Here is a 25310-nt window from a genome sequence, read left to right on the forward strand (position 1 = left end):
TTTCTTCAAAACAGGGATTTCACCTCCAGAGTAGCAGTGAGGAGGTTTGCCAGTAGTTCAGCAAAATAGGAACTTACTTTGTAGAACACCTTGGCGATTCAGTCCCCAAGATCCAGACTATTCACTGTTCCAGATTGCTGGAATATTACTTAAGTGTAGTCCTATTTCTATGCAGGTAATAGAAAAAGTACCACATAAAGTCCTTTCCAGCTGGAGAATACTAAATCCTATTGCCATTTGATTTTTTCCATAGGACTCTGAACCTCAAATAGTTAATGAAACCTCCACACCATATGACAGTTCGTAAATAAGACCAGAAGAATGATGTTCACTCAAATGAAATCGGCTGTATAGTAATGCCCTCTAGGCCAAACAGATTAGTGCTTGGCAAACTGCCCTCTTTGTGAAGCATCCCAGCAGTAGCTAAACCCCAAGGTTGAAAAACAATAAAAAAAATGTTAATTGTTAAATTGGATGTCAGTGAGAATATCTTTCAAAGATTCTGTAGGCATTTTGTGTTTGGAAAACATTGGACTGAATTGAAATGGTGATCACCAACAAACAAGAGAGCACCCTCTGCAGGAGGAGCCACACAGAATATCGAAGATAATATTGAGAAGCATGAACAATGTGTAAGGTTGCAGCATTATCTACTCTGGCCTTACCACAATAGCAATCACATTTTACTTTGCTCATATTCAGCCATAGCTGACAATCACATTAAACCAATGGACAATTTAAACACCAGGAGTAATTCAATGAAAATGAGCTTGAGAAAAAAGTGTAGATGTGCCTCTGGACAGGTCTAGATAGTCTTCAATTGCATTCAATTCAATAAACATTTATTGAAGAGTCCTATGCTAGATGAAGGATCAAATACATATTACATTGACCTTGTCCTCAAAATGATTATTGTATAATGCTGCGTGTGTGTGTGTGTGTGTGTGTGTGTGTGTGTGTGTGTGTGATGGGAGCAGTAAGGGATTAACATATGACTATGATACATGGTAGAATGTGGCAAATGCAAAGAAAATGTCCAGATGTCCAGATAAAATAATATGATGATTGATTGGAGAAATGCAAATTAAAACAATTCTGAGGCACTACCTCATACCTATTAGATTGGCCAATAGGACAGAAAAAGTAAATGACAAATGTTGGAGGGGAGGTGGGAAAAATGATACATTAATGCACTGTTGGTGGAGTTGTGAACTGACTTAACCAGTCTGTAGTGCAATTTGGAACTCTGCTGAAAGCGCTATAAGACCATACATACCCTTTGACCTAGCAATATTACTACTAGGTCTGTATCCCAAAAGAGATAAAACACAAAAAAGGAAAAGGAGCTATATGTACAAAAATATTTATAGCAGCTCTTTTCTGGGAGCAAAGAATTAGAAATTGAGGGAATGCCTATCAATTGGGGAATGGCTGAACAAATTGTGGTATGTGATTATGATGAAATACTGTTATACTGTTAGAAATGATGAGCAGGATGCTCTCAGGAAACCTGGAAAGACTTATATGAGCTGATGCAAAGTTAAATGTACTGTGTACAAAGTAACAGCAATATTGTAGGATGATCAGCTGTGAATGACTGAGCTATTCTCAGCAACACAATCTAAGACAGCTCTGAAGGACTTGTGATGAAAAATGCTATCCGTCCCCAGAGAAAGAACTGATGGCATTTGAATACAGATTGAAGCATACTTTCCTAATTTTTCTTGAATTTTTTGGACTATTATGGATATGATTTGCACAACAACCCATGTATAATTTTTATTGAATTACTTGCCTTCTCAATGAGGGGTTGGTGGGTGAGGAGGAAGAAAGGGAGAGAATTTGGAACTCAAAGTCTTAAAAACAAATGTTAAAAATTGCTTTTACATGTAACTGGGGAAAATACAATACTAAATTTAAAAAGAAGAAAGAATATGATAAACACAATGAGAGGGGGACTGATTTTTATCCCGAGAAATCAGGGAAGACTTTGTGGTGAAGGCATCTACTGAGATGGACCTTGAAGGAAAAGACTTCATATATAGAATTAGGAAATTGAGCTGATTTTATTAATTTTACTCATGATTTTACCCATGATGCCTCTGAGTTCTCCCTCACTGTTTCTCGGCAATTCTGCTTTCCTGTTACTGAATCCTCATCGCATTTTCCACAGAGACTGTAGCATAACTTCTCCTCTCTTGAGTTCGCAGCTGTGTTTCTTCCCAAATACCTTACCTTCTACACCTGCCTACTTAAAGTAAAACTACCTAGACACAAGCTTCACTCAGGAAAGTGAAGTCATCTGATGGTAATTCCCTTAATTCCCCACCTCTGCCCTTCAAAACCTATGTGTAGTTTCTTTTCCTTCTCTGTCTTTTTCCCTAGCTAATGCCTCCTACCCTTCTAGCCTCCTCCCTCCTAGCCTTCTCTAGGCTTTACTTCAATGGTTATCTCTCCCTTTTGATTTCCTTAATTTATTTCTTTGTTTGTTTTTATCTGGACATGTGATTTCATTGGGGTAGAAACTTTCTAATAAGCAATTTCCTCTACCAATGCAGATCAGCCCCTTATTTGAAACATATAGTCTTATCATATTTGTAGTCTTCTAAGGCAGCTCATAAAAAGAACATTGGGTCTGGAGTCAGGAAAGCCTGAATTCAAATCCAGACCAATTAGGTGTGTGAACCTGCGCAAGTGACTTAACTTCTGGTCTGCCTCAGTGCATCTGTAATAATAATGGCACCTACCTTCCAGGGTGTTGTGAGAATTAAAGGAGATAATGTTTGTGAAGCACTAAGCACAGTGCCTGGTACATAGTAGGCCAGAGCTAGCATAGTGTTTGGGAGGCTCTGTAGGAAAGTGTGGGAGAGAAGAGGTACCAGACTGACTAGCAAGCTGAATCAGGTCTACAGAGCTGCTGTGCTGACCTCATTGTTGTATGCCTATGAAATCTGGACAGTCCACCAGTGTCATGCCAGGAAACTGAATCACTCCCATTTGAATTGTCTTAGGAAGATTCTGAAGATCACCTAACAGGATAAGATATCAGACACTGAGGTCCTTACTCAAACTAGACTGCCAAGCATTCAAACTCTACTGCAGAGAGCGCAACTTCAATGGGCTGGCCATGTTGTTCAAATGCAAAACTTGCACTTACTGAAAAGATTATTTTATGGAGAACTCACACAGGGCAAATGCTCACATGGTGGTCAGAAAAAGCAATACAGGGACACTCTCAAGGTCTCTCTTAACTTTGGAATTGATTATGTGACATGGGAGACACTGGCACAGGACTAGTCAGAATGGCATGTCCTCATCAGAGAGAGTGCTGTGTTCTATGAACAAAGGAGAATTGAAGTAGCTCAAAAGAAATATGATAGGCACAAATTTAGAGAATCCACTCCAAATGTTCACATGGACTATTTGTGCCTGACCTGTTGTAGCGCTTTCTGAGCTTCGTATTGGTCTGATCAGCCACAGTCCCATGTAACTTGACTCTATCATAGTGACATCATTTTGGTCCTCCTTGAGAACTGAGGACTACAACCAGTTACTTAATAAATGCTTTTCCCTCTTTCATCTTGAGAACACTGAAAAGTTGAGTGACTTGACCCAAGTTAGATGGCTAGTATGTGGTAGAGTTGAAACTTGAACCCAGGGCTTCAATCAAAAAAAAATCAACAGTATTTATTAAGCATGTACTATGTGTGAAACTCAGTATGTACAACAGATAGAAGTACATGAATTAAACAACTCCTACTTGTGAGGAACTTCTAGCCTAATGGAGGAGACAAGCCTATAATGAAAGATACAAAAAATAAATGTAAAGTCAATAATATGAATGTAAATGTGTGGCATTGTGGGAGGTAAGGAGCTAGAAGTTTGGGGGAGGGGAAGATCAGTCAATGTGTCATGAAAAAGTATTTGAGAAGCATCTGAGCAGAAGAGCAGGGTGCTCTGATGAAGAGGGAAAGAGGAAGTTCATTCCAGGGAGGTAAGATGGTTGGGGCAGAGCTCTGGAGATAGGAGATGGAACATCATGTGTGAAGAACAGAGAGAAGGCCAATTGGGCTGGATCACTGGGTGTGAGAAGTACTGTCCAATGAGTCTTCCTTACTGAGTTTAGTTCTGTATCCACTACATCGTGCATTCTCAAACCTGCTCAGGTTTCAGCAATTACTTTAAAAGAAAAAAAACCTTCTCTCAAAACTTCTATCTCATCTATCTACTCTCTCATCCCTCCTCCATTACACAGCCAAACAACTTGAAAAGCAATCTAAACAGCACGACAGCATTTGAATATCACCACTGAGACCTATTTAAAGATATGCCTAGCTTGGTATGAAAAAAAATCATCCCCACTGATTCTTTGGGACCTTGAAACATTCTTGGTTTTGCTTATCTAGACATTTGCTGGTAAATGGTGTTGTACACTAATTTTATGTATTTATTGTAATTGATCGATTACGTTAAGTTAGAGAGAATTTCTAAAATAGTAAAAATTTAAAGAAAAAAAGGGGGCAGCTAGGTGGCACAGAGTATAGAGTGCCAGACCTGAAATCAGGAACACTCATCTTCCTGAGTTCAGATCTAGCCTTACTAGCTGTGTGACCCTGGACAAGGCATTTAACCCTCTTTGCCTCAGTTTCCTCATCTATAAAATGAGCTGGAGAAGGAAATGGCAAACTGCTCCAATATCTTTGCCAAGAAAACCACAAAAGGGATTACAAAGAGTTTGAAATGACTGAATAACAAAGAAAAAAAGTCATGCTTCAAAAACAAGATAAAACAAAAAATATACAAAATATTAGTCATCCCATTTAATATTTTTTGAAAAAGAAAACAAGATAAAAGAAAGAAAAATCAGCAAAATAATCAATACTGAATAATCTGCCCATTGCACACCTGTGGATCCCTTGCTGCAAAGGAATTAGACTTAAGTCTTAACATTTAGTTCCCTCTCACATCCTCTCCTGCAAAAAGAAGATGGCTCACCCTCCAACTTCACTGAGAATGAGGCCATCTGACATGAATGCCTTTAACCCTCCTCCTCTACTCCTTTCAGTGTCTCCATGCCTCAAGTCTCCAAAAAGAGGTGGCCCTTCCCCTAAGTCTAATCCTTCTACAAGGATATTTAATCATTTCCATCTGAAGTCACACAATTACTAAGGAGCTGGGACAAGACTCGAATCCTGGTCTTTGAAGAGTCCAAATTCAGTTTCCTTTATGCTCATTGTACTGGCATTTTGGGCCAGGATGGCTGTCTTTTTAAGAATGGATCAAAAGGCCCTGGTAAGGTTGACTATTTATCTCAGTCTTCATTGTAGTTATGGAAGGTATGGAAGGGAAAATAAAATGGCAAGCTGCAATCAGCCTCATTTCAGTTGGTTCACTCAATGAACAGAATGATCAGAGCCCCTACAATTGAGTGAGAAGTCAGGGGGCAGGGGCAGGGAATGAAAGGAAACTTGTGGGGACCAGACAATGGGCACAAATTACAGCCAAAGCCTGGCAAATTGCCCAGTGACAAATCAAAACATGTGCTTCATTCCCTATCAGCAAGCCAAGGTCAAATGCTCAATTGATCAAAGATGGAAGATAAGCCAAAAGTGCAAAGTATTTAAAAGCTCCAAGATCCACCAGAGATGAGATTTAACCTTCATGAGAAAATGACCAGATTGTTTTTTAATGCCAATCTGGACATACTCTAGTTTGCTGATGATCTATGTATCACATTCCCAAACTCCTAATTTCATAGACAGTACATAAAATATCGCCATTGCAATATTCAAGGCACATTGTAGCATGAAAACTATGCCAGACAAGACCTGTGTCTACCGGATGTTCAAATAGCTGGACAACTCTGGGGGACAAAAAAGTTAATTGATTTAAAAATAAAATAGCCAAACCAAAGTAACTCAAATAAAATCTCCTTGTTAAGTTTGGGAAGCTAGAGCATAGGCAGGATGGATCATAAATTTAGAGCCTGAAAGTTTTCAGTTATTTCGGTTGTGTCCAACTTTTCATGATCCGATTGGGGTTTTCTTGGCAAGGATACCGGAGTGGTTTGACATTTCCTTCTCCAGCTCGTTTTACAGATGAGGAAACTGAGGCAAGAGGGGTTAAGGAACTTTCCCAGGGTCACATAGCTAGTAAATGTCTGAGGCCAGATCTGAACTCAGGAAGATGAATTTTCCTGATTCCCTGCCCAGTGCTCTATCCATTGCACCACCAAAAGTACCTTATAGTTTATCTTGTTTATTCCCCTAGTTTTATGGCTGAGGCAAAGGGAGTCCATAGAGGATAAGAGATTTTCTGGGAGTCACACATATTGTAAGCAGGACAATACAGTTTTTAACCCAGGTCTTCTGAATCCAATGTAATACTCTTTCTACAGCATAATGCTAGGACTTGATTTGTTCAATTGTTCCTGTGTCCTGTTGTGGGAAGGGGAGGTGACTCTCTGGCCATCCTGACAAATTCAACCACCTACTTGTTGCCCTGGACCAGGGACCATGCCTTAGAGGTTTTAACTCTTTCATCTCTGCAACTCTAGCCTGAAGCCCTGCTGTCTGATTGGGGACTGTGGCTCTTGGAACATTATTTGAGGAAGATCACAAACATGCTTCATTTTACTCTCTAATCCCCAACAATCTTCTCAAAATCCTGGGAAACCACATTTCTACCATGTCGGTATGGTGCTAATGTGATCAAAGATCTTCCCCACCCATTCAATAGGCTTCAAGTAGAGCTAGTTAAGGGAAGCTTGATTAGGCAAGGCTCGTTTGTAGGCAGGCTCACACCCTTTTGCTACTAGGTGCTAAGCTCCAGGTCTGCCCCTTTGCTAAGTAGGTCCTAAGCCCCAGGGCCCCAAACAAGGTATATATATATATATGTATGTATGTATGTATATACCCTGTGGGTAGCCATTAAGCTCAGACTAGAGAGCTGAGGAGACTAGAGGGCTGCAGAGACCAGAGATCTTCGAGAAGAAGACAAAGAAGAGAGAACTGTGAGAGAGGATGGAGAACTGGAAGAGATGGAGAGACAGAGAGATAGAGAGAGAACTAGAAGGGCTCTGAGAACTACAAGGTCTTTCAGAACTTCAGAAGGAGAGGATGCAGGCAAGCAGACAGTTAGGATTCATGAGTGAGTGTTTACAAGAGGGCCCTAGCAGAAGGGAAGGTTACAGGATGGCTTGGCTCTTTGTTGTGATACTGTGCTTTGATTTTCTTCCTCTTTGAGGCAGACTTACTGGTTTTGGAATACAATTACTACTACGTCAAATTGGGGTTATTGGTTCTGGGATTTGATCCTCTGGTATCTGAATAAATTTTTACTTCTGCCTTCTTTACAAAGAGTCTCTTATAGTTTGCTATTCTGAACTATAGAGGCATATTCATGGTCACCATGGATATCATGAATCTTGCCTTACTGATACAGTCAGTACCCTTCCTCCCTTCCCATCCAGATCTGGGACCATGATCAAATCAACCTTGTCATTGTTCTAGTCTAGATCACCCCCACTTACCATTCTTGTACCTTTCTGGACTAAAGTGTTCCTCCTCCAATTCCCTATGTGTTCCCTCTCTCTAATAGAATGTAATCTTCCTGAGGGTAGGGAGTCTTTGTTTTAGTACTTATATCCACTTCTTAGCCCAATGCTTGGCACATAGTAAGTGCTTAATAAGTCTTTATTGAATAAATATCCCCAGTACTAAGCACATTGTGTCATACATATTAATTGTTTAATGAAGAAATATTAAGTGACTCCTCCAGCCTCTGAGGAATTATATTTCATAAGTAACCACATTCAGTCAAACAGGTGATTGTCAATGGTCATCTAGTTTCTGCAAGGGTCTTCACACTGGTAATCAGGAGTGATTTAACTAGATATGGTCCACCAGCTCCAATAGGGGACCATTCTCTGCTTCCCCTGCCTCTTGCCTGTCTCTGATCTACCTTTTCGGCCTTATTATAAATCACTTCCCTTCTTATTCTCTATGGTCCAGCTAATCTGGCCTTCTGGATATTCTTTCTGTATATCACTCCATCTCCCCTCTCCCGTCTTTGTATCGGCTGTCAAATGCACTCCCTCCTCAATTGAATCTCTAATGTTCTTAAAGAAAGAACCAACTTCAAGGATACTTTCTATATCAAGGAACATTTCTGAAAGTTTCTTGAAAGTAAGAATTGTTTCATTTTTCTCTTTTCCTTTGTATCAGCCCTAACACAGTGGCTGGCACAGAGCAGTCACTTAATAAATGAGTATTGGTTAATTAATTTCCCTGTTTCTTGCAACTATAAGAGGGCTTTCTGTGTTATATGAATTATAGTTGTAGATGTCTCTCCAAAAATGGCCAAGGTGGGGACCAGGGTTTGTTTCTTTAAAACAAAAACAGAGACAGCAATGGTCAGCCAGACATAGGGAGCTATTGAGGGATAATATTGTTCTCCCACTGTACTCTCATCCCCTGCAAATGTCGTCACAGGAAATATCAAGTTTAGTCTTTTAAATGTGTCATATAGAAGTATAGTTATTGAAGTACATTTTGCTTAGTTCATTAAGCATGTTAAGTGAGAGGAATATGCACATTTTATTTCTTCCATAAGCTTCTCCAAAACTTGGCCATGAACTGAAGCCTCAGAAATTTGTGGAGATGAACCCTCTCTTTCAAAAAAGTATTGTCATATATGATGTCACTAGTTGCTTTGAGCAAGGAATTAGATAGCACATAACTTGACAGGTATGTTATGGCCAAAAGATAGTGATAATCCCTTGCAATGGGCATATATTTATTTCAAAATCAAATTCCATGGTCATGGTGAGTGTGGCTGATGGTGCTCACTATCAAAAGTGTTATAATCTCTCCTATGCTTTCGTGTATGCCCGATTTAGCAACTAACAGTGCAGGCTTATTTAATTCTTTGCTCTGAGTTCCCACAGATGGCCTGCCACAGGACCTTCTCTTTACTCTGCCTTGGTGGGATAATATGTCCTTCAATAAATTATATTTGTGGACTCCCTCAATTTTTGTTCCTGGAGAGCTAATCCCAATCTTGTATCTATAACCCTAGAACAATTCAGGGAAACTTCATTAATACTGATGAAATGCATGGTTTTCTGAATCATCATATAAACTGTGATAAAGAAGCCCACATTTTCACAGACAGCAATATATCTGACATTTGTATAGAGCTATACAGTTTGCAAAGGCAGACCCATTTAGTAAGAAGAGTGCTGACATGAAGTCAGAGATCTGAGTTAAATTCTTGGTTCTACCATTAGCTACACTGAATAGGTTTTTTAACCTCTCTGGATATCAGTTTCTGTACCTGTAAAATGAAATTTAAAATACTTTTACTATGGTGTCTTATTAGGTTATTAAGAAAAAAAAATTACCCTTTGCAAACCATGAAGGATTATATAAATGAGAGTTTTAAGTATGAATGAATGAATGAGATAGCACTGAGGATATAAATACAAGAGTGAGATAGTGTTTGACCCCAAGGAGCTTACATTAAAATAAGGAAAGATAATACATAGAGGGGTAGAAGCTATGGAATGGAGTTTTGTTCTGATGAATCACAGGAATTGTGAGTAGAGCCATAGGGCAGTAAGCAGGTTGTCATGCCGTCTCAATGGCAATGGTTATATTTATTTGATTCTTATTACCAGAGCAAGAAGTAGAAAGAAAATGGGGAAGGGAAAGTGAGGAAGGAAGTAGTTGCCAATCATAGGGCAGGTTGCAAGATGCCTGGGTAGGTCATTATTTTCAGATGGCTTGCTGGATATGATATGAAGCATGGACCTGGGCCAACTAGGCAAAGTAGGTTAGATTTGTTTTCATGGACTCAATTAATGATTAAGTCAGATCAGGATGGGACAGAGTTCCAAAGCTGAATGAATCAATTGTCCTGAGCAGGTGGTGAATGGTCTTTAGATGTCCAGTCTGGAGAGTCACTGTCCCAGGTAAGAAGAATAGGGGATAGGGTGGACCATTGACAGGATGAATAGCAAGATGGTTGTAATTAGACATAATTTTAAATAAGCTTGGTATGGTGGCACGCACCTCAATGAGGATAAGGCTGGTAGATCCTTTGAGTTTGGGAATTCTGAGTTGCAGAAAATTAAGTCAATCAGCTGTTTGTATTAAGTCTAGCATTGATATGGTGAGCTCCCAGGATGGAAGACACTAATTAGGCAAAGAAGGGATGAACCTGTCCAGGTTGGAAGTTGAGAAGGTCAAAGTTCCTATGTTTATTAGAGTAAGAATGGCTTTGAGTAGCCCCTGTGTTTCTAAGGTGGGGTGGATAGGGAAACCTAGTCATTTTTTAAAAAAAATATTTATTTTCAGTTTTCAACATTGTCTTCCACAAGATTTTGAATTCCAAATTTTCTCCCCATCTCTCCCCTCCCCCCACCCCAGGACAGCATGCATTCTGATTACCCCTTCCTCCAATATGCCCTCCCTTCTATCACTCCCCCCTTCTCTTATTCCCTTCCCTTCTATTTTTAACATTCATTTTTAAAGATTTGAGTTCCACATTCTCTCCCTCCCTTCCTCCCCACCCACTCTCATTGAGAGAGTAAGCAATTTGACATAGATTATGCATGTGTAGTCATGCAAAATACTTCCATAACAGTCATATTGTGAAAGACTAACTATATTATGCTCTATCCTGCCTGATTTCCATATATTCTATTCTTACCTTTGACCTGTCCCTCCACAAAAGTGTTTGCTTCTGATTGTCCCTTTCCCCAATCTGCCATCCCTTCTATTACCCCCTCTCTCTCATCCCTTTCCCTCCTGCTTTCCTGTAGGGTAAGACAGATTTATGTACCCAATTGAGTGTGTATATTATTTCCTCCTTAAGCCAAATCCGATGAGAGTAAGGCTCACTTATTCTGTCTTACCTCCCTGCTCTTCCCCTCCATTGTAAAGGTTTTTTCTTGCCTCTTTTATGTGAGATGATTTACTACATTCTACCTCTGCCTTTCTCTTTGTCCCAGTACATTCTTCTCAACATTTAATTTTATTTTTTAAGGTATCATCCCTTCTGTACTATTAATGTATTTTTTGCTTGATGGGAAGATCTTTCCCATCCATTAGTAGGCCCATGTGACCTGCTTAATTCACATGGAAGCCTAAGTCACATGAGCCTGGGTCACTAGGGCTATGATGCCCTCTGACCTTGAATAACAGTATATATACTGGGAGGTTGGCATTTTGCTTTGGGGCTCACTCATGGGAAGAGTGTTCTGTGATGTATCCAGATGAGACTCTGGGTAGCCATTAAGGAGCCCCCTGGCTTTGAAAACCCAGATGTTGGTGCTTCTCTCTCTGGTAACTATATATGTATTGCTATGGACAGATAGTTAGAAGCACTGTCTGCTGATTTGCATTATTTGCTCTGTTTATATAATTTCTACTATATATGTATATACATATATGTGTGTGTATGTATAATCAAACATATACATATGTATATGTATATGTTTGATTAAAGTAAGATTGTTGACCACTTTAAAGTTGCTTTCCTTTAGGAAAGCAAATCAAAGAACTTGTGTTAGCAGCCCTCCTGTGTGCTGGTGTTATTGGTTTTACACCCCTACAGCAGGTGCAAGGAACATTATTGTTACACCTTCATATTTAGCTCACCCTGTGCTCTCCCTCCCCCCCTCTCTCTTTCTGTCTCTTCATATATATACATATATATAAAATATATATACACACACATACATACACATACATATATATGTACATATATATGTATACACACATGCATATACATACACACACATATATATGTATTCCCTCTTGCTACTCTAATACTAAGAAAGGTCTCATTAGTTACAAATATCTTCTTTCCATGTAGGAATGTAAATAGTTGAACTTTAATAAGTCCCTTATGGATTCTTTTTCCTGTTTACCTTTTCAAGTTTCTCTTAATTCTTGTATTTGAAAGTCAAATTTGTGTTCAGCTCTGGTCTTTTCAACAAGAATTCTTCAAAGTCCTCTATTTCATTGAAATTGCATTTTTCTCCCTGAAGTATTATACTCAGTTTTGCTGGGTAGGTTATTCTTGGTTTGAATACTACCTCCTTTGACCTCTGGAATATCGTATTTTAAGTCCTCCAATCCCTTAGTGTAGAAACTGCTAAATTTTATGTTATCCTGATTGTGCTTCCACAATACTTGAATTGTTTCTTTCTGGCTGTTTATAATATTTTCTCCTTGACCTGGGAACTCTGAAATTTGGCAAAAATATTCCTAGGAGTTTTACTTTGAGGATGTCTTTTGAGGTGATCAGGGGATTCTTTCAATTTCTATTTTACCCTCTGGTTCTAGAATATCAGGGCAGTTTTCCTCAATAATTTCTTGAAAGATGATGTCTAGGCTCTTGTTTTGATCATGGCTTTCAGGTAGTCCAATAATTTTAAAATTGTCTCTCTTGGATCTATTTTCCAGGTCAGTTGTTTTTCCAGTGAGTTATTTCACGTTGTCTTCTATTTTTTTCATTCTTTTGGTTTTGTTTTATAATTTCTTGATTTCTTATAAAGTCATTAGCTTCTCTTTGCTCCATTCTAATTTTTAAGGAATAATTATCTTCAGTGAGATTTTGAACCTCCTTTTCCATTTGGCTAATTCTGCTTTTTAAGGCATTCTTCTCTTCATTGGCTTTTTGGACCTCTTTTGCCATTTGGGTTAGTCTGTTTTTAAAATTGTTATTTTCTTCAGCATTTTTGGGTCCTCTTTAACAAGGTGTTGACTCATTTTTCATGATTTTCTTGCATCACTTTCATTTGTCTTCCAAATTTTTCCTCTACTTCTCTTACTTGATTTTCAAAATCCTTTTTGAACTCTTCCATGGTCTGAGACCATTTCGTATTTTTCTTGGAGGCTTTGGATGTAGGAACTTTGACTCTGTTGTCTTCTTCTGGTTGTATGCTTTGATCTTCCTTGTCACCAAGGACATAAGAAAATACCCTTTCACCAAGAAAGTAAGCTTCTATAGTCTTATTTTCCCCATTTGCTCATTTTTCCCAGCCAATTACTTGGCTTTTGAGCTCTTTCTTAAGTGGAGGGTGTACGGTCCCAAGCTTCAGGGATTTTCTGCAGCTGTTTTCAGAGATATTTCTAGGGACCTATAAATTTTTGGTTTTTCCAAAGTGGTATGATCAAGGGACGGGTGTTTATTCCTCTCCTGGCCTGTGCTCTGGTCTGTGAGCAACCACAAGCACTGTTTTCTGCCTTGGAACTGTGAGGAGGATTCCCTCTCCACAGCCACCACAAGCTCTGCTATGCTAGCACTCCTCCTCTTCCCAGGACCAGCCAGATCAGCAGCTTGATTCCACCACTATCTGTAGGTTGAGAACTCCAGCAGCAGCCACTGCTGTAGCAGTGGCTGCCACCACCCTGGGGTTAGGGCTGGAGTCAGGGCCTGCAAGGGCAACCACACTGGCATACCTAGGATGGCTGCTTGTGCAGGTTCTTTTATCTACTTTACTAAGGACAGCAACTTTAAAGGGGGTCAATGTTCTTCTTTAATTACATAAAATACAAACAGAGGAAATATAGAGGAGAGAAATAAAGACCAACAGACAGGGCTCTCTCGAATCGAATCCATACTGCCTGAATCAAAACCATACTGCTATATATACTTTACATTCACCACTGGATCGAGAGAGCCTTTACCTCTGAGCATTTGGGGAGCTCTTAACATCCCACCACTCAGAGTCTTGACCAGGGAATCACAAGATCCTTCTAGTAAGCAAACCCCCAAAGCAGAAGCTCACCTCTCAGAATATATACTCTTTCAGCTAATAGGCTCAGAGCCAAAAGGCATCACAACCCTCCTGACTCAGTGCCTAATTAAAAATTAGCAAAAGTTGTGTAAGCCTTGCTACAAGCAAGGGTATGGGCTTGCCTACAAACAAGCCTTGCCTAATCAAGCTTCCCTTAACTAGCCCCACCCAGTCTAGCCCCAGTCTATTGAAGGGTAGGGAAGATCTTATTCCCCATTAACTTTGCAGGGCTGGACCATGCTCCTCTCTGACCCAGGTGAGAGACCTTTCTTACTGACTTTCAAAAGCTGTCTTTGGCATTTTGGGGTTGAGAAGTCTGGAAATCACAATAGCTACCAGTGATTCAGTGCCCTGAGGCCTGCTCCAGTCCTGTCTATCCTGGTGAGGCCCACACTGGGCTGGACTGCGCTTCACTCCAAACTGGTGCAATAGACACTTCCTGTGGGCCTTCTAGATTGTCTTGGGCTGGAAATCTGTTCCACTCTGTCATTTTGTGGCTTCTGCTCCTCTAGAATTTGTTTAGAGTCATTTTTTACAGATATTTTGAGGGGTTTGGGGGGAAAGCTCAAGCAGGTCCCTGCTTCTACTCCACCATCTTGGCTCTACCTCCAGGAAACCTAGTCTTAAAAAGAAATAAACAAAAACAAAGAAATAAAAGAACAAAAATAAATGATTTTAAACACATTGATTCACTTTATTCTCACAGCCTTCTTATAAGGTAGGTTTAGTAAGCTTTTTGTACCCAATTTGCATATGAGGAAACTGCGATTCAGTATAACTTGCCCATACTCATGCAGCTAATTTAGGGCAGTATTGGAACTTTAATCCAGGTCTTCTTTCTTTAAATCTAGTGCTCCATCCACTAAGACTTCCCATAATTGTGAAGCATGTTCCTATTCCTGGTGAGAGAAAATGAAGATGTTATTGAGGTGCGTGATGATGAATTGATCCAAGAGGCTTGTGAAGACTTCATTAATCTGGGGCTGGAATGTTGCCAGGACATTGACCAACATGAGCAGCATAACTAGTTATTCATAATAGCTGTTGCATGTGTAAAAGCTGTCATACACTATTCCCAAGTTCTATTTCAAATGAAGTTATAGCCCCTTTCCCTTTGCCCTCACAAATTCAACTTAGTATAAATTCAGTCCCTCTGGACACTTCCAGGAATATCTAAGATCTAGGGAAGCAGGTAATGATTGCAGAGCATCATCTTATTAAGTTCCCCTGAATCAATACCAGAGCACAATTGTTTCCTTTTATTGGGCTCAATAAAAGAGGAAATATCCTGTTGATGACTGAGACAACCTGGTGAATCTCTTCTGCAGGATTTCAGGGGTGGGTAGACTCTAGCAAAGATTGTCTTGCACTTTTTAATTGGTAAATTCATCTGTGGAGTGGTGAGCTACTAGGAGGGAGAGCAATAGAGTAAATCAATGTAAAGTACCATCTCCTTCATATATGGACATTCATATTGCTGGAAGGGGCATAGGGAGCTAGCAATTGGAAGATCAGGGAAGGTTTCATGCAAAAGATAGAGCTTGAACTGTGTCCTAAAGGAAAAGAGGAATTCTTTGAGACATAGATATTTAGGGAGTACATTTGATACATCTTTATAGTTGTAAAGTCATGGAGATGAGAGATGGAGTGTTGTGTGTGAAGAGAGAAAAGACCAGTTTGGATGTACTGCAGAGTGTGGGAAGGGATGTCCAGATTTTGGAAAACTAAGTTGAGGTCAGGTTGTGTAAGGCTTTAAAACATAACCAAAGTTTATATTTGATCCTAGAGGCAAAAGGAAATCTCTGGAGTTGAGTAGGGGAGCCACAGGCTCAGATATATGATAAAGGAAAACTGATTTGGCAATAGGATGTACTAGTAGGATGGACTGAAGTAGGGAGAGACTTGAGTCAGGGAGAGTCAGGGAGACTAATTAGAAGGATATTGCAATAACCTTGGTGAGAGATGATTAAAAACCTGAATTAAATTGGTAGCTATGTGAGTGGAGAGAAGGGATTATCAGATGGGGGAGAAGTTGTGGAGGAAGAAAAGGCAAGATTTGGCAACTCATTAGATATTTGGAGTGAAGGAGAGTGAGTCAAGGATAATGCTGAGATGATAAACACAGGACACTAGAAGGATAGTGGTGCCTTTGAAATACACAGGAATTCTGGAAGAGTAGAGGGTCTAGGGAGAAAGATAATGCTTGTAAAGGAAGATAATGAGATCAGTTTTGAACATATTAAGTTGAACATGTGTCTGGGACAACCTGTTTGAAATGTTCAATAGTCAACTAGTGTGGGACTTAAGCTCAGGTGAGATACCGTGGCTTGATCTATATCCAACCTTTATCTCCATATCAATATCAATATAAATATAGACACTTCAGTCTGTGAGTCATTTTCATAGAGATGGTAGTTAAAATCATAGGCACTGATGACACTACCCAAAGAGAGTGTACAGGGAGAAGAGAAGAGGGTATAGGCCCTTGAAGCATTTAAGTGGTACAGTATATACAGCACTAGACCTGGAGTAAGAAAGACCTGGGTTTGATTACATTCTCAGACTGTACTGGCTATGTGGCCCTGGGAAAGTAACTTGACAGCTTTGTTTGTTTGACTCAGTTTCCTCATCTGTAAGATAGAGATTAAAATAATATCTACCTCACAAGGTTTTTCTAAGGATAAAATGAGATATTCTAATTAAAATTGCTATGCAAACCTTAAAGTGCTATAAAAACACTAGGTGTTATGAATATTAAGACAGAACCTTGGGGAACACCCAGAGTTATGGGTTGTGAGGTAGGAGGAAAACTAGAAGAGAGTATTGTCATAAAAACAGAGGAGAGAGTATCTAGCAGGAAAGGGTGGCCAATAGTAACTAATAATAATAATACTAATTAATAATAATAATACCTAATACTTATAAAGGTTTTGATTCTTATTGCTTTTGCCTTCTATTGAGTGAGTAGTATTATTCTTGCACTTTCTTTATGGTTTAGTACATGTTTCAAGTTTAAGACTCAATAATGCCATTGTGACTTATTTTGCATAACAGTATTATACTAGTGGGGTCTCAGGAGCTAAAGTAATGAGTAGTGGGAGTGTATGTTCCCCTCTCATATGCATACATCAGGGTTACTCCTAAGATCCTAAGAGTATGAGTTGTAGCAGTGTGGTCTTGCTTATGCAAGTCCCTCCCTCTGGGAATACCTTACTTCTCCCCATACCTGCAAGTGTGAATGCAAGTTGTGAATGATACAGCTCAGAGATAAGTGGAGGGATTGTTTTCATACTCAAGCTACCATAGTATTACAGGAGCATAGATTTGCAGGTGGCATTGAGTGAGAAAGGCTCTTAAAAGCCATTTAGGACCCTCACTCCTCTGCCTCTGCTTTCTGACTTCCCCATTCTCCTGTCTTCTCCACCATGCGCCACGTGGCCACCTTCCCCTTGTCTGCTCTCATTAGAATGGAAGCTCCTTGAATAAATGCCAGAGCTTTAAGATACATTTTGGGTGGGACGGAGCCAAGATGGTGACTGGAAAGCAGGGACTTGCCTAAAGCTCTCCCCTAGGATCCTCCAAACACCTATGAAAAATGGCTCTGAACAAATTCTAGAACTGCAGAACCCATGAAATAGCAGAGGGAAGCAGGGCTCCAGCCCAAGAGAGCCTGGATGGTCGCTGGGTAAGGTCTATCCCATGGAGCTGGGAGTGGAGTGGAGCACAGCCTAGCATGGGCCACGCCAGGACCAACCAAATAGGGAGCCGGGTGGAACAAGCCCTAGTGCCCTGAATCAGTGAGCTGTAGCAGTTATCAGACTTCTCAACCCACAAACACCAAAGTCAACAGAGAAGGTTAGTGGGAAAAACATCTGGGGCAGAGTGAAAGGAGTTCTTGGTTTGGCCACTGCCCCAGGGGCAGCTGAGGTGGTGCAGCTCTGAGGCTGCTTACAGACCTACAGTTGCAGTTGCGTCAGGCCCCAGGCCCACCTGGTGGAAGGAATTAAGTGGTGGATCAGAGCAGGAATGCAGAGCCTGCTTAGATCTGAATCACAGTCAGGACTGGCAGTTCTTAGTGGAGGAGGAGTGCGGGTGTGGCAGAGCTTGCTGTGTAGTAATAGCTCTGAAAACAACAGTGCAGCCCCTCAAGCTTGGGACAAAGTCCTCTCTACTCTACAAGCAGTCATGACCCAAAAAAAACTCAAAAGTTGGCTGGGAACATGACCAGACATCAAAAACAGACTCAGATTCAGACTCAGACTTTGGAATCTTTCTTTGGTGACAAAGAAGACCAAAACATACAGCCAGAAGAAGTCAACAAAGTCAAAGAGCCTACATCAAAAGCCTCCAAGAAAAAGATGAACTGGTCTCAGGCCATGGAAGAGCTCAAAAAGAATTTGGAAAAGCAAGTTAGAGAAGTAGAGGAAAAATTGGGAAGATAAATGAGAGTGATGCAAGAAAACCATGAAAAACAATTCAAGGACTTGCTAAAGGAGACCCAAAAAATACTGGAGAAAATAACACCTTAAAAATAGGCTAACTCAAATGGCAAAAGAGCTCCAAAAAGCCAATTAGGAGAAGAATGTCTTGAAGGGCAGAATTAGCCAATTGGAAAAGGAGGTCCAAAAGCCAACTGAAGAAAATACTATCTTAAAAATTAGATTGGAGCAAGTGGAAGCTAGTGACTTGATGAGAAATCAAGATATTATAAAATAGAACCAAAGGAATGAAAAAATGGAAGACAATGTGAAATATCTCATTGGAAAAATCACTGACCTGGAAAATAGATCCAGGAGAGGTAATTTAAAAATTATTGGACTACCTGAAAGCCATGATCAAAAAAAGAGCCTAGATATCATCTTTCAAGAAATTATCAAGGAGAACTGCCCTGATATTCTAGAGCCAGAGGGTTAAAATAGAAATTGAAAGAATCCACTGACCGCCTTCTGAAAAAGATCCCAAAAAGAAATCTTCTAGGAATATTGTCACCAAATTCCAGAGCTTCCAGATCAAGGAGAAATTACTGCAAGCAGCCAGAAAGAAACAATTTGAATATTGTGGAAACACAAGCAGGATAACCCAAGATCTAGCAGCTTCAACATTAAGGGATTGAAGGGCTTGGAATATGATATTCTGGAGGTCAATGGAGCTAGGATTAAAACCAAGAATCACCTACCCAGCAAAACTGAGTATCATGTTCCAAGGCAAAATATGGATTTTCAATAAAATGGAGGACTTTCAAGCTTTCTCAGTGAAAAGACTAGAGCTGAATAGAAAATTTGACTTTCAAACACAAGAATCATGAGAAGCATGAAAAGGTAAACAAGAAAGAGAAATCATAAGGGACTTACTAAAGTTGAACTGTTTTGTTTACATTTCCACATGGAAAGATGATGTGTATAATTCATGAGACCTCAGTATTAGGGTAGCTGAAGGGAATATACAAATATATCTATATATATATAGATATAGATATAGATAGATATAGATATATATATATAGACAGAGAGCACATGGTAAGTTGAATATGAAGGGATGATATCTAAAAGAATAAAATCAAATTAAGGGATGAGAGAGGAATATATTGAGAGAGGGAGAAAGGGAGAGATAGAGTGGGGTAAATTATCTCACATAAAAGTGGCAAGAAAAAGCAGTTCTGTTGGAAGGAAAGAGGGAGCAGGTGAGGGGGAATGAGTGAATCTTGCTCTCATTGGATTTGACCTGAGGAGGGAATAACATACATACTCAATTGGGTATCTTATCCCACAGGAAGGAAGGAGGAAGGAGATAAAAAAGGAGGGACAATAGAAGGAAGGGCAGGTGGAGGAGGAGGTAATCAAAAGCAAATGCTTTTGAAAAGGGACAGGGTCAAGGGAGAAAATTGAATAAAGGGGGATAGGATAGGAAGGAGCAAAATATAGTTAGTCTTTCACAACATGAGTATTATGGAAGGGTTTTGAATAATGATACACATATAGCCTATGTTGAATTGCTTGCCTTCTTAGGGAGGGTGGGTGGGGAGGGAAGAGGGGAGAAAATTTGGAACTCAAAGTTTTAAAAGCAGATGTTCAAAAAAACAGTTTTTACATGGAACTAGGAAATAAGATATACAGGCAATGGGGCATAGAAATCTATCTTGCCCTACAAGAAAGTAAGGGAAAAGGGGATGGGGGTCAGTCGGGTGACAGAAGGGAGGGCTGAATAGGGAATGGGGCAATCAGAATACATGCTGTCTTGGAGTGGGGGGGGGAGCGTAGAAATGGGGAGAAAATTTGTAATTCAAACTCTTGTGGAAGTCAATGTTGAAAACTAAAAATATTTAATAACTAAATAATAATTTTTAAAAAGCCATTTAGTCCAACACTTTAAAGATGAGTTAACTGAGATATAGAAAGGTTAAGTTAATTTCTCAGGGTCACATAGTCAGAAAAGTCTGAAGCAGGATTTGAATCCATAACTTCCTGACTCAAGAGCCATATGTGCTAAACAATAACCACCCTGATTTCAGTTGAAATTGTCTATCTCCTCCTTTCTCAAATATCTCCTCAGATTTTTGATATTCTGAAGGGATTACAGAGGTAACTCTTCGATATACCTAGCCATCTAGCTTCTGTTAGGAGATATTCATTGACCCAAATTTTACTTCATTATTATGTTTTGCTAATGAAGTCAGGGTAGTCTGAACAGTTCTCACAGCCCAACCCTCACTCCACTGTAACCATGTCAACAAATTCATATATAAAATGAATGAGTTGGGCTAGATGATCTCTAAAGTCTTTCATAAACACTTGGTAATTTTTTGTTAAATGTTTGCTTGCTTGATCTATCATCCTGCTGAAATGGTCTCATAGAACATTGATCATCATACTGGAAGATGGCTTTCCACCATAACCACTTGCTTTTCTGGGGGGAGGGGTTGACTCTTCACATCTTAACCAATCCCCAGGTGGTAGAAATTCCCAGAAACACTGAATTGATTAATTCTAGGGCTGTTTTACCTGATATTCTCCTGGACTCCATACTACTTTTACTAGGAGGGTGATGATTTAACAGACTTCTTGCAAGCCCCCAAGTTCATATTTGACCTTCACTTTCTCTCAATATCTGGAAATTCTCATCTCATTCCTACCTGGCCATATTTCCTTGTTCCTCAGGGAATGATCATCAAGAGCCTTTTCATTGCTTATACTTCCAGTCAACTGGTTGGTGACCTCATACACATGCACAGAGGTGCTCACACACACACATACAGACACACAGACACAGACACAGAAACACACATACAGACACACAGACAGACACACACAGAGACACACACACAGACACACAGACACACAGACACACACACACACACACATCTTCAGCAATGGCTGGACCATATTTCCATAATTTAAGAGCCTGAAGTCTCTTAACTGCCTGAGTTCTAGATTTCCAGTTACTTGTTAGTGGTTCTATCCCTACTTTTCTCTTTATTTTCCTTTGTTCATTTTTTATTTAATATATTTCATTGTGACACAATAAATACCCAAAGTCTCCTACAAAGGATATTTCCTGGAAATAGTTAAGCAAAACCACCTGATATGATGTTTACAGCCAATGTTAACTCTGACTTTCCACTTTTGTAATTTACTTATTGTTAACAGAAAGATTGCTATTTTTAACTTTGATAGAATGGTATCTATATTACTTAGATCTTTGACCTACATTTTATTGCCTTTTAACATCTTTATTTACATAATTGTAATCACTGCACACACAAACACATATACACACATATTTATCTCTGATTTTTTTCCCTCAGAATCACTGGACAATTCCCACTGTTTCTTAGAATTTGGTCATACTCTTCCTTCTTTATCATGCAGAAATAATCCATTGTAGTCGTATAATGTAGCTTGTTCAGTCATTCCCCCAACCATTAGGTACATATCGTGTTTGTAGCTTTTTGTTGTCATGAATAATAGTGCTATGAATATTTTTCTACAAATGACATTTTACTACATTGACATGACTCAGAGAAAAGTATTAACTATCTTTAGCTTTTAGACCTTCTTTTATTTTAGTGAGCATGGTTTTATTCTTTATTTGTTTGAGTCCTATGAGTTTCTTGGTAGTTTAATATACTTCCCAAAATAGTTAGTATCTTTGGCTATTATTTTAAATGGTATTTCTCCTTCTTTTCCTCAAAGACTTTGTTATTCACGTACGGAAATGTTGAAATGTTTTGTGGGTTTATTTCACATTTTGCTACTTTGTTGAAGCTATTAATTATATCCATTAATTTTATTACTGATTTTCTGGGTTTATCTGAGAAAACCATAATTCATTATCTTTAGGTTTACCTTATCTTTGCCTGTACTTACTCCCCTACTTTCTTTGTCTTGTCCTAATCTTAGAGTTAACATTTGTTGTTGTTGTTTAGTCATTACAGTAGTGTCTGACTCATCCTGACCCCATTTGGGGTTTTCTTGGTAAAGATATTAGAGTGGTTGGCCATTTCCTTTGCCAGCTCATTTTACAGATGAGGAACTGAGGCAAACAGGCTTAAGTGACTTGCCTAGTGTCATACAGCTAGTAAGTGTCTAAGGCAAGATTTGAACTCAGGAAGATAAGTCTCTCTGATTCTAGGAATGGCGTTCTATCTACTGTGCCACCTAGCTACCTAGTACTTCTAGCATTATAACAAATGATAGTGGAAATGATCTGGTTTTAGTGAGAAAGCTTTCAATGTTTCCCCATTATACATATTGCAAGCATTTGATTTTAATTGGATAATTTTGACCATATTAAAGAAATATCTTTTTATTCCTATACTTTTTGACATTATTAACGTAAATACTGCTGTGTTTTGTTGAATACTTTTCTGAGTCTATTAATATAATTATGTGATTTTTATTGCTTTCATTATTAATATGATTAATTATGTTATTAGTTTTCCTCATGTTCAACCATCCTTGTGTTCCTAGTATTAATCCAACCTGGTCATAGTAAATAATTTTTTGAATATATTTCTGTAGCTTATATGCTAATATTGTATTCAAGGTTTTTGCATTAATATAAGTAGTAAGAGAGAAGGAGAGAGAGAGCGAGAACGAGAGCGAGAGGGAGAGCAAGAGGGAGAGAGAGAGAGAGAGAGAGAGAGAAAGAGAAATGTAGTAGATAAGGAGTCAACCTCAGAGGCAAGAAGTTCTGGATTCAAGTCCTGCCTTTGAAGCAAGTCATTAACCTCTCTATACCTTCAGGCAATTTTCTAAGACTATAGATTGGAGATGTGCTTTAGTAGAGAAATTTTCCTCACTGATAATTCCCTAACCAAATGAAATGGTAGGTTCAGACCAAAAGAAAACACAGTATTTAATGATACTGCTCTTCAACAAGGTCTTGAACTTCCTTTTCTTTGCTTATTTCTCCTAGATTTGTGTATTAAGATATCAGTCTTCTAGAAGCAATTTGATAAATTTTCCTCCCTTCTTATGCTTGTAAATAGCTTAACTTTGTTAGATGACTTATTCTTTAAATGCTTGGTAAAATTCACCTGAAATTGTATCTGGACCAGATACATTTTTTTTTTCATTTGAGAGTTCATTTATAGGTTGTGCAATCCCCACCCCCCCCCCAAGAAAAAAAATCAGATGGTTTACATCTGCATTTCCTATTTTATTGATCTGGGCACTTTATATTTTAGTGAATATTCATCAAGCCAGTCAATAAGCATTTATTATGACTCTACTATGTACTGAGGTAGGTGGTGTCGTGGACAGAGCACTGGGCCTGGAGTCAGGAAGATCTGAATTCAAATTTGGCCTGAGAAACTTAGTAGCTGTGTGATGGTAGGGAAATAACTTAATGTTTATTTGCCTCAGTTCTTTATCTGTAAAATGATAAGGAAATGACAAATCACTCTAGTATCTTTGCCAAAAAACCAACCAAACAAACAAACTCATGGACAAGTCCATGGGTTTCAAAAATTCCTGCCCTCCAGGAGTACACTATCTAAAGGGATTCATTCTTTTATTTGAAGTTTTCAGTTTTGTTTGCATATATTTGGATACAGTGGGTTCTAATAATTTTCTTTTGTTTGTTTGTTTTTTATTTCTCTTCTCTTTTGAGCTTCATAATTTGGAATTCTTTACTTTCTTATTTCAGAAAAGACCCAGCCACCATTCTTTACCTCAATGCTTTTTCTCCAGCCTTTTTTTCCTAGACATTCCCCTTCTTATTGAAGCTTACTCTTCCTTCCTCCAGCCCCCTCCCCAACCCTCCAATTCTAGAGCCATGATCAAATTAATTTTGCTATTATTCCCAAAAGAAATGGGTTTATCAATATATTCCCCTATGGCCTCACTTCCCAGGCTATTGCCTCTCTCATTGGAATGTTAGTACCTTGAATACAGGGACTTTTTTTTTTTGGTATTTGTATCCCCAGAGCTTAGTAGTGCTTGACAATTAGTAAGTACCTAATAAATGCTTTTTCATTCACTTATTCATTCCTTTTCAAAATCGAGCTAGCTAATAAGCATTATAATTTCATGGATAAAGACATGTACTTGGAATCGGGAAGACCAGATTTCACAAAGCACCCCTGACGCTTACTGTGTGACAATAGGCAAATCACTTAATCTCTCTGAGCTGCAACTCCCTAATCAGCAAAATGGAATAATCATGACTGCAACAACTACCTCCTGGGGTTGTTATGCAATTCCTATGAAATGTTGTAAAGTATGTAAAAAGCTTTGCACTTAAGGTGCTATAGAAATGCCAGCTATGATTATAAGTGGTTTGCCAATTTTATTATTTTTTAAATGTTTTATCACCTCAATCTTTTTATCTCTCCTATGATTCTCAAAATTTTATTTCTTTTGCTTATTTAGGGATTACTATTTTTTTTTCTTTTTCTTAAATAACAAGTTCAGTTCTCATTGGATAGGAATCATGATGCATTCCCAATGATAGCTCAGGTAGAACTGTCTCAACTTGTTAGTTCTGAAATGTTCTAGGTACAAGAGTCCATTTAGCAGGGAAACCCTGCCAAAACAAAAGCTCCCTTGGAGAACTGCTTGTAGCTACATGAGACCTTGCTTAAAAATTTTTCTTCCTTTCTGAAAGTATGTTGTGTTTCCTAATCTTGAATCTCATCTCTGTCCAACTACTATGACTCCTGTGACAACAGTTGCCTGACTAAATTGAAATAAAATCCAGTCATTGTCCTACTACTGTAACCCATGCATGAAAGGTGGTATGGCACAGTGGCAAGAGTAGGATTTAAAATTTGGAGATCAGGGTTCTGATCAAATCTGCTACTTACTAGCTATGTGATTGTTACAAAGTCACTTTATCTTTCTAAGCATTAAAACCCTCATCATTAAAATGAGAATGGTAATAGTTCAACTAAAATGGAATATGACTGTTATATAAGAAAGGATGAACAGATGAATACAGAAAAGCATGGAAAGATCTGATGCAGAGTGAAGGAAGCAGAGCCAAACAAACACACAATATA

The sequence above is a fragment of the Trichosurus vulpecula genome, chromosome 2, assembly GCF_011100635.1.
Source record: "Trichosurus vulpecula isolate mTriVul1 chromosome 2, mTriVul1.pri, whole genome shotgun sequence".
In the NCBI taxonomy this organism is placed as follows: domain Eukaryota; kingdom Metazoa; phylum Chordata; class Mammalia; order Diprotodontia; family Phalangeridae; genus Trichosurus; species Trichosurus vulpecula.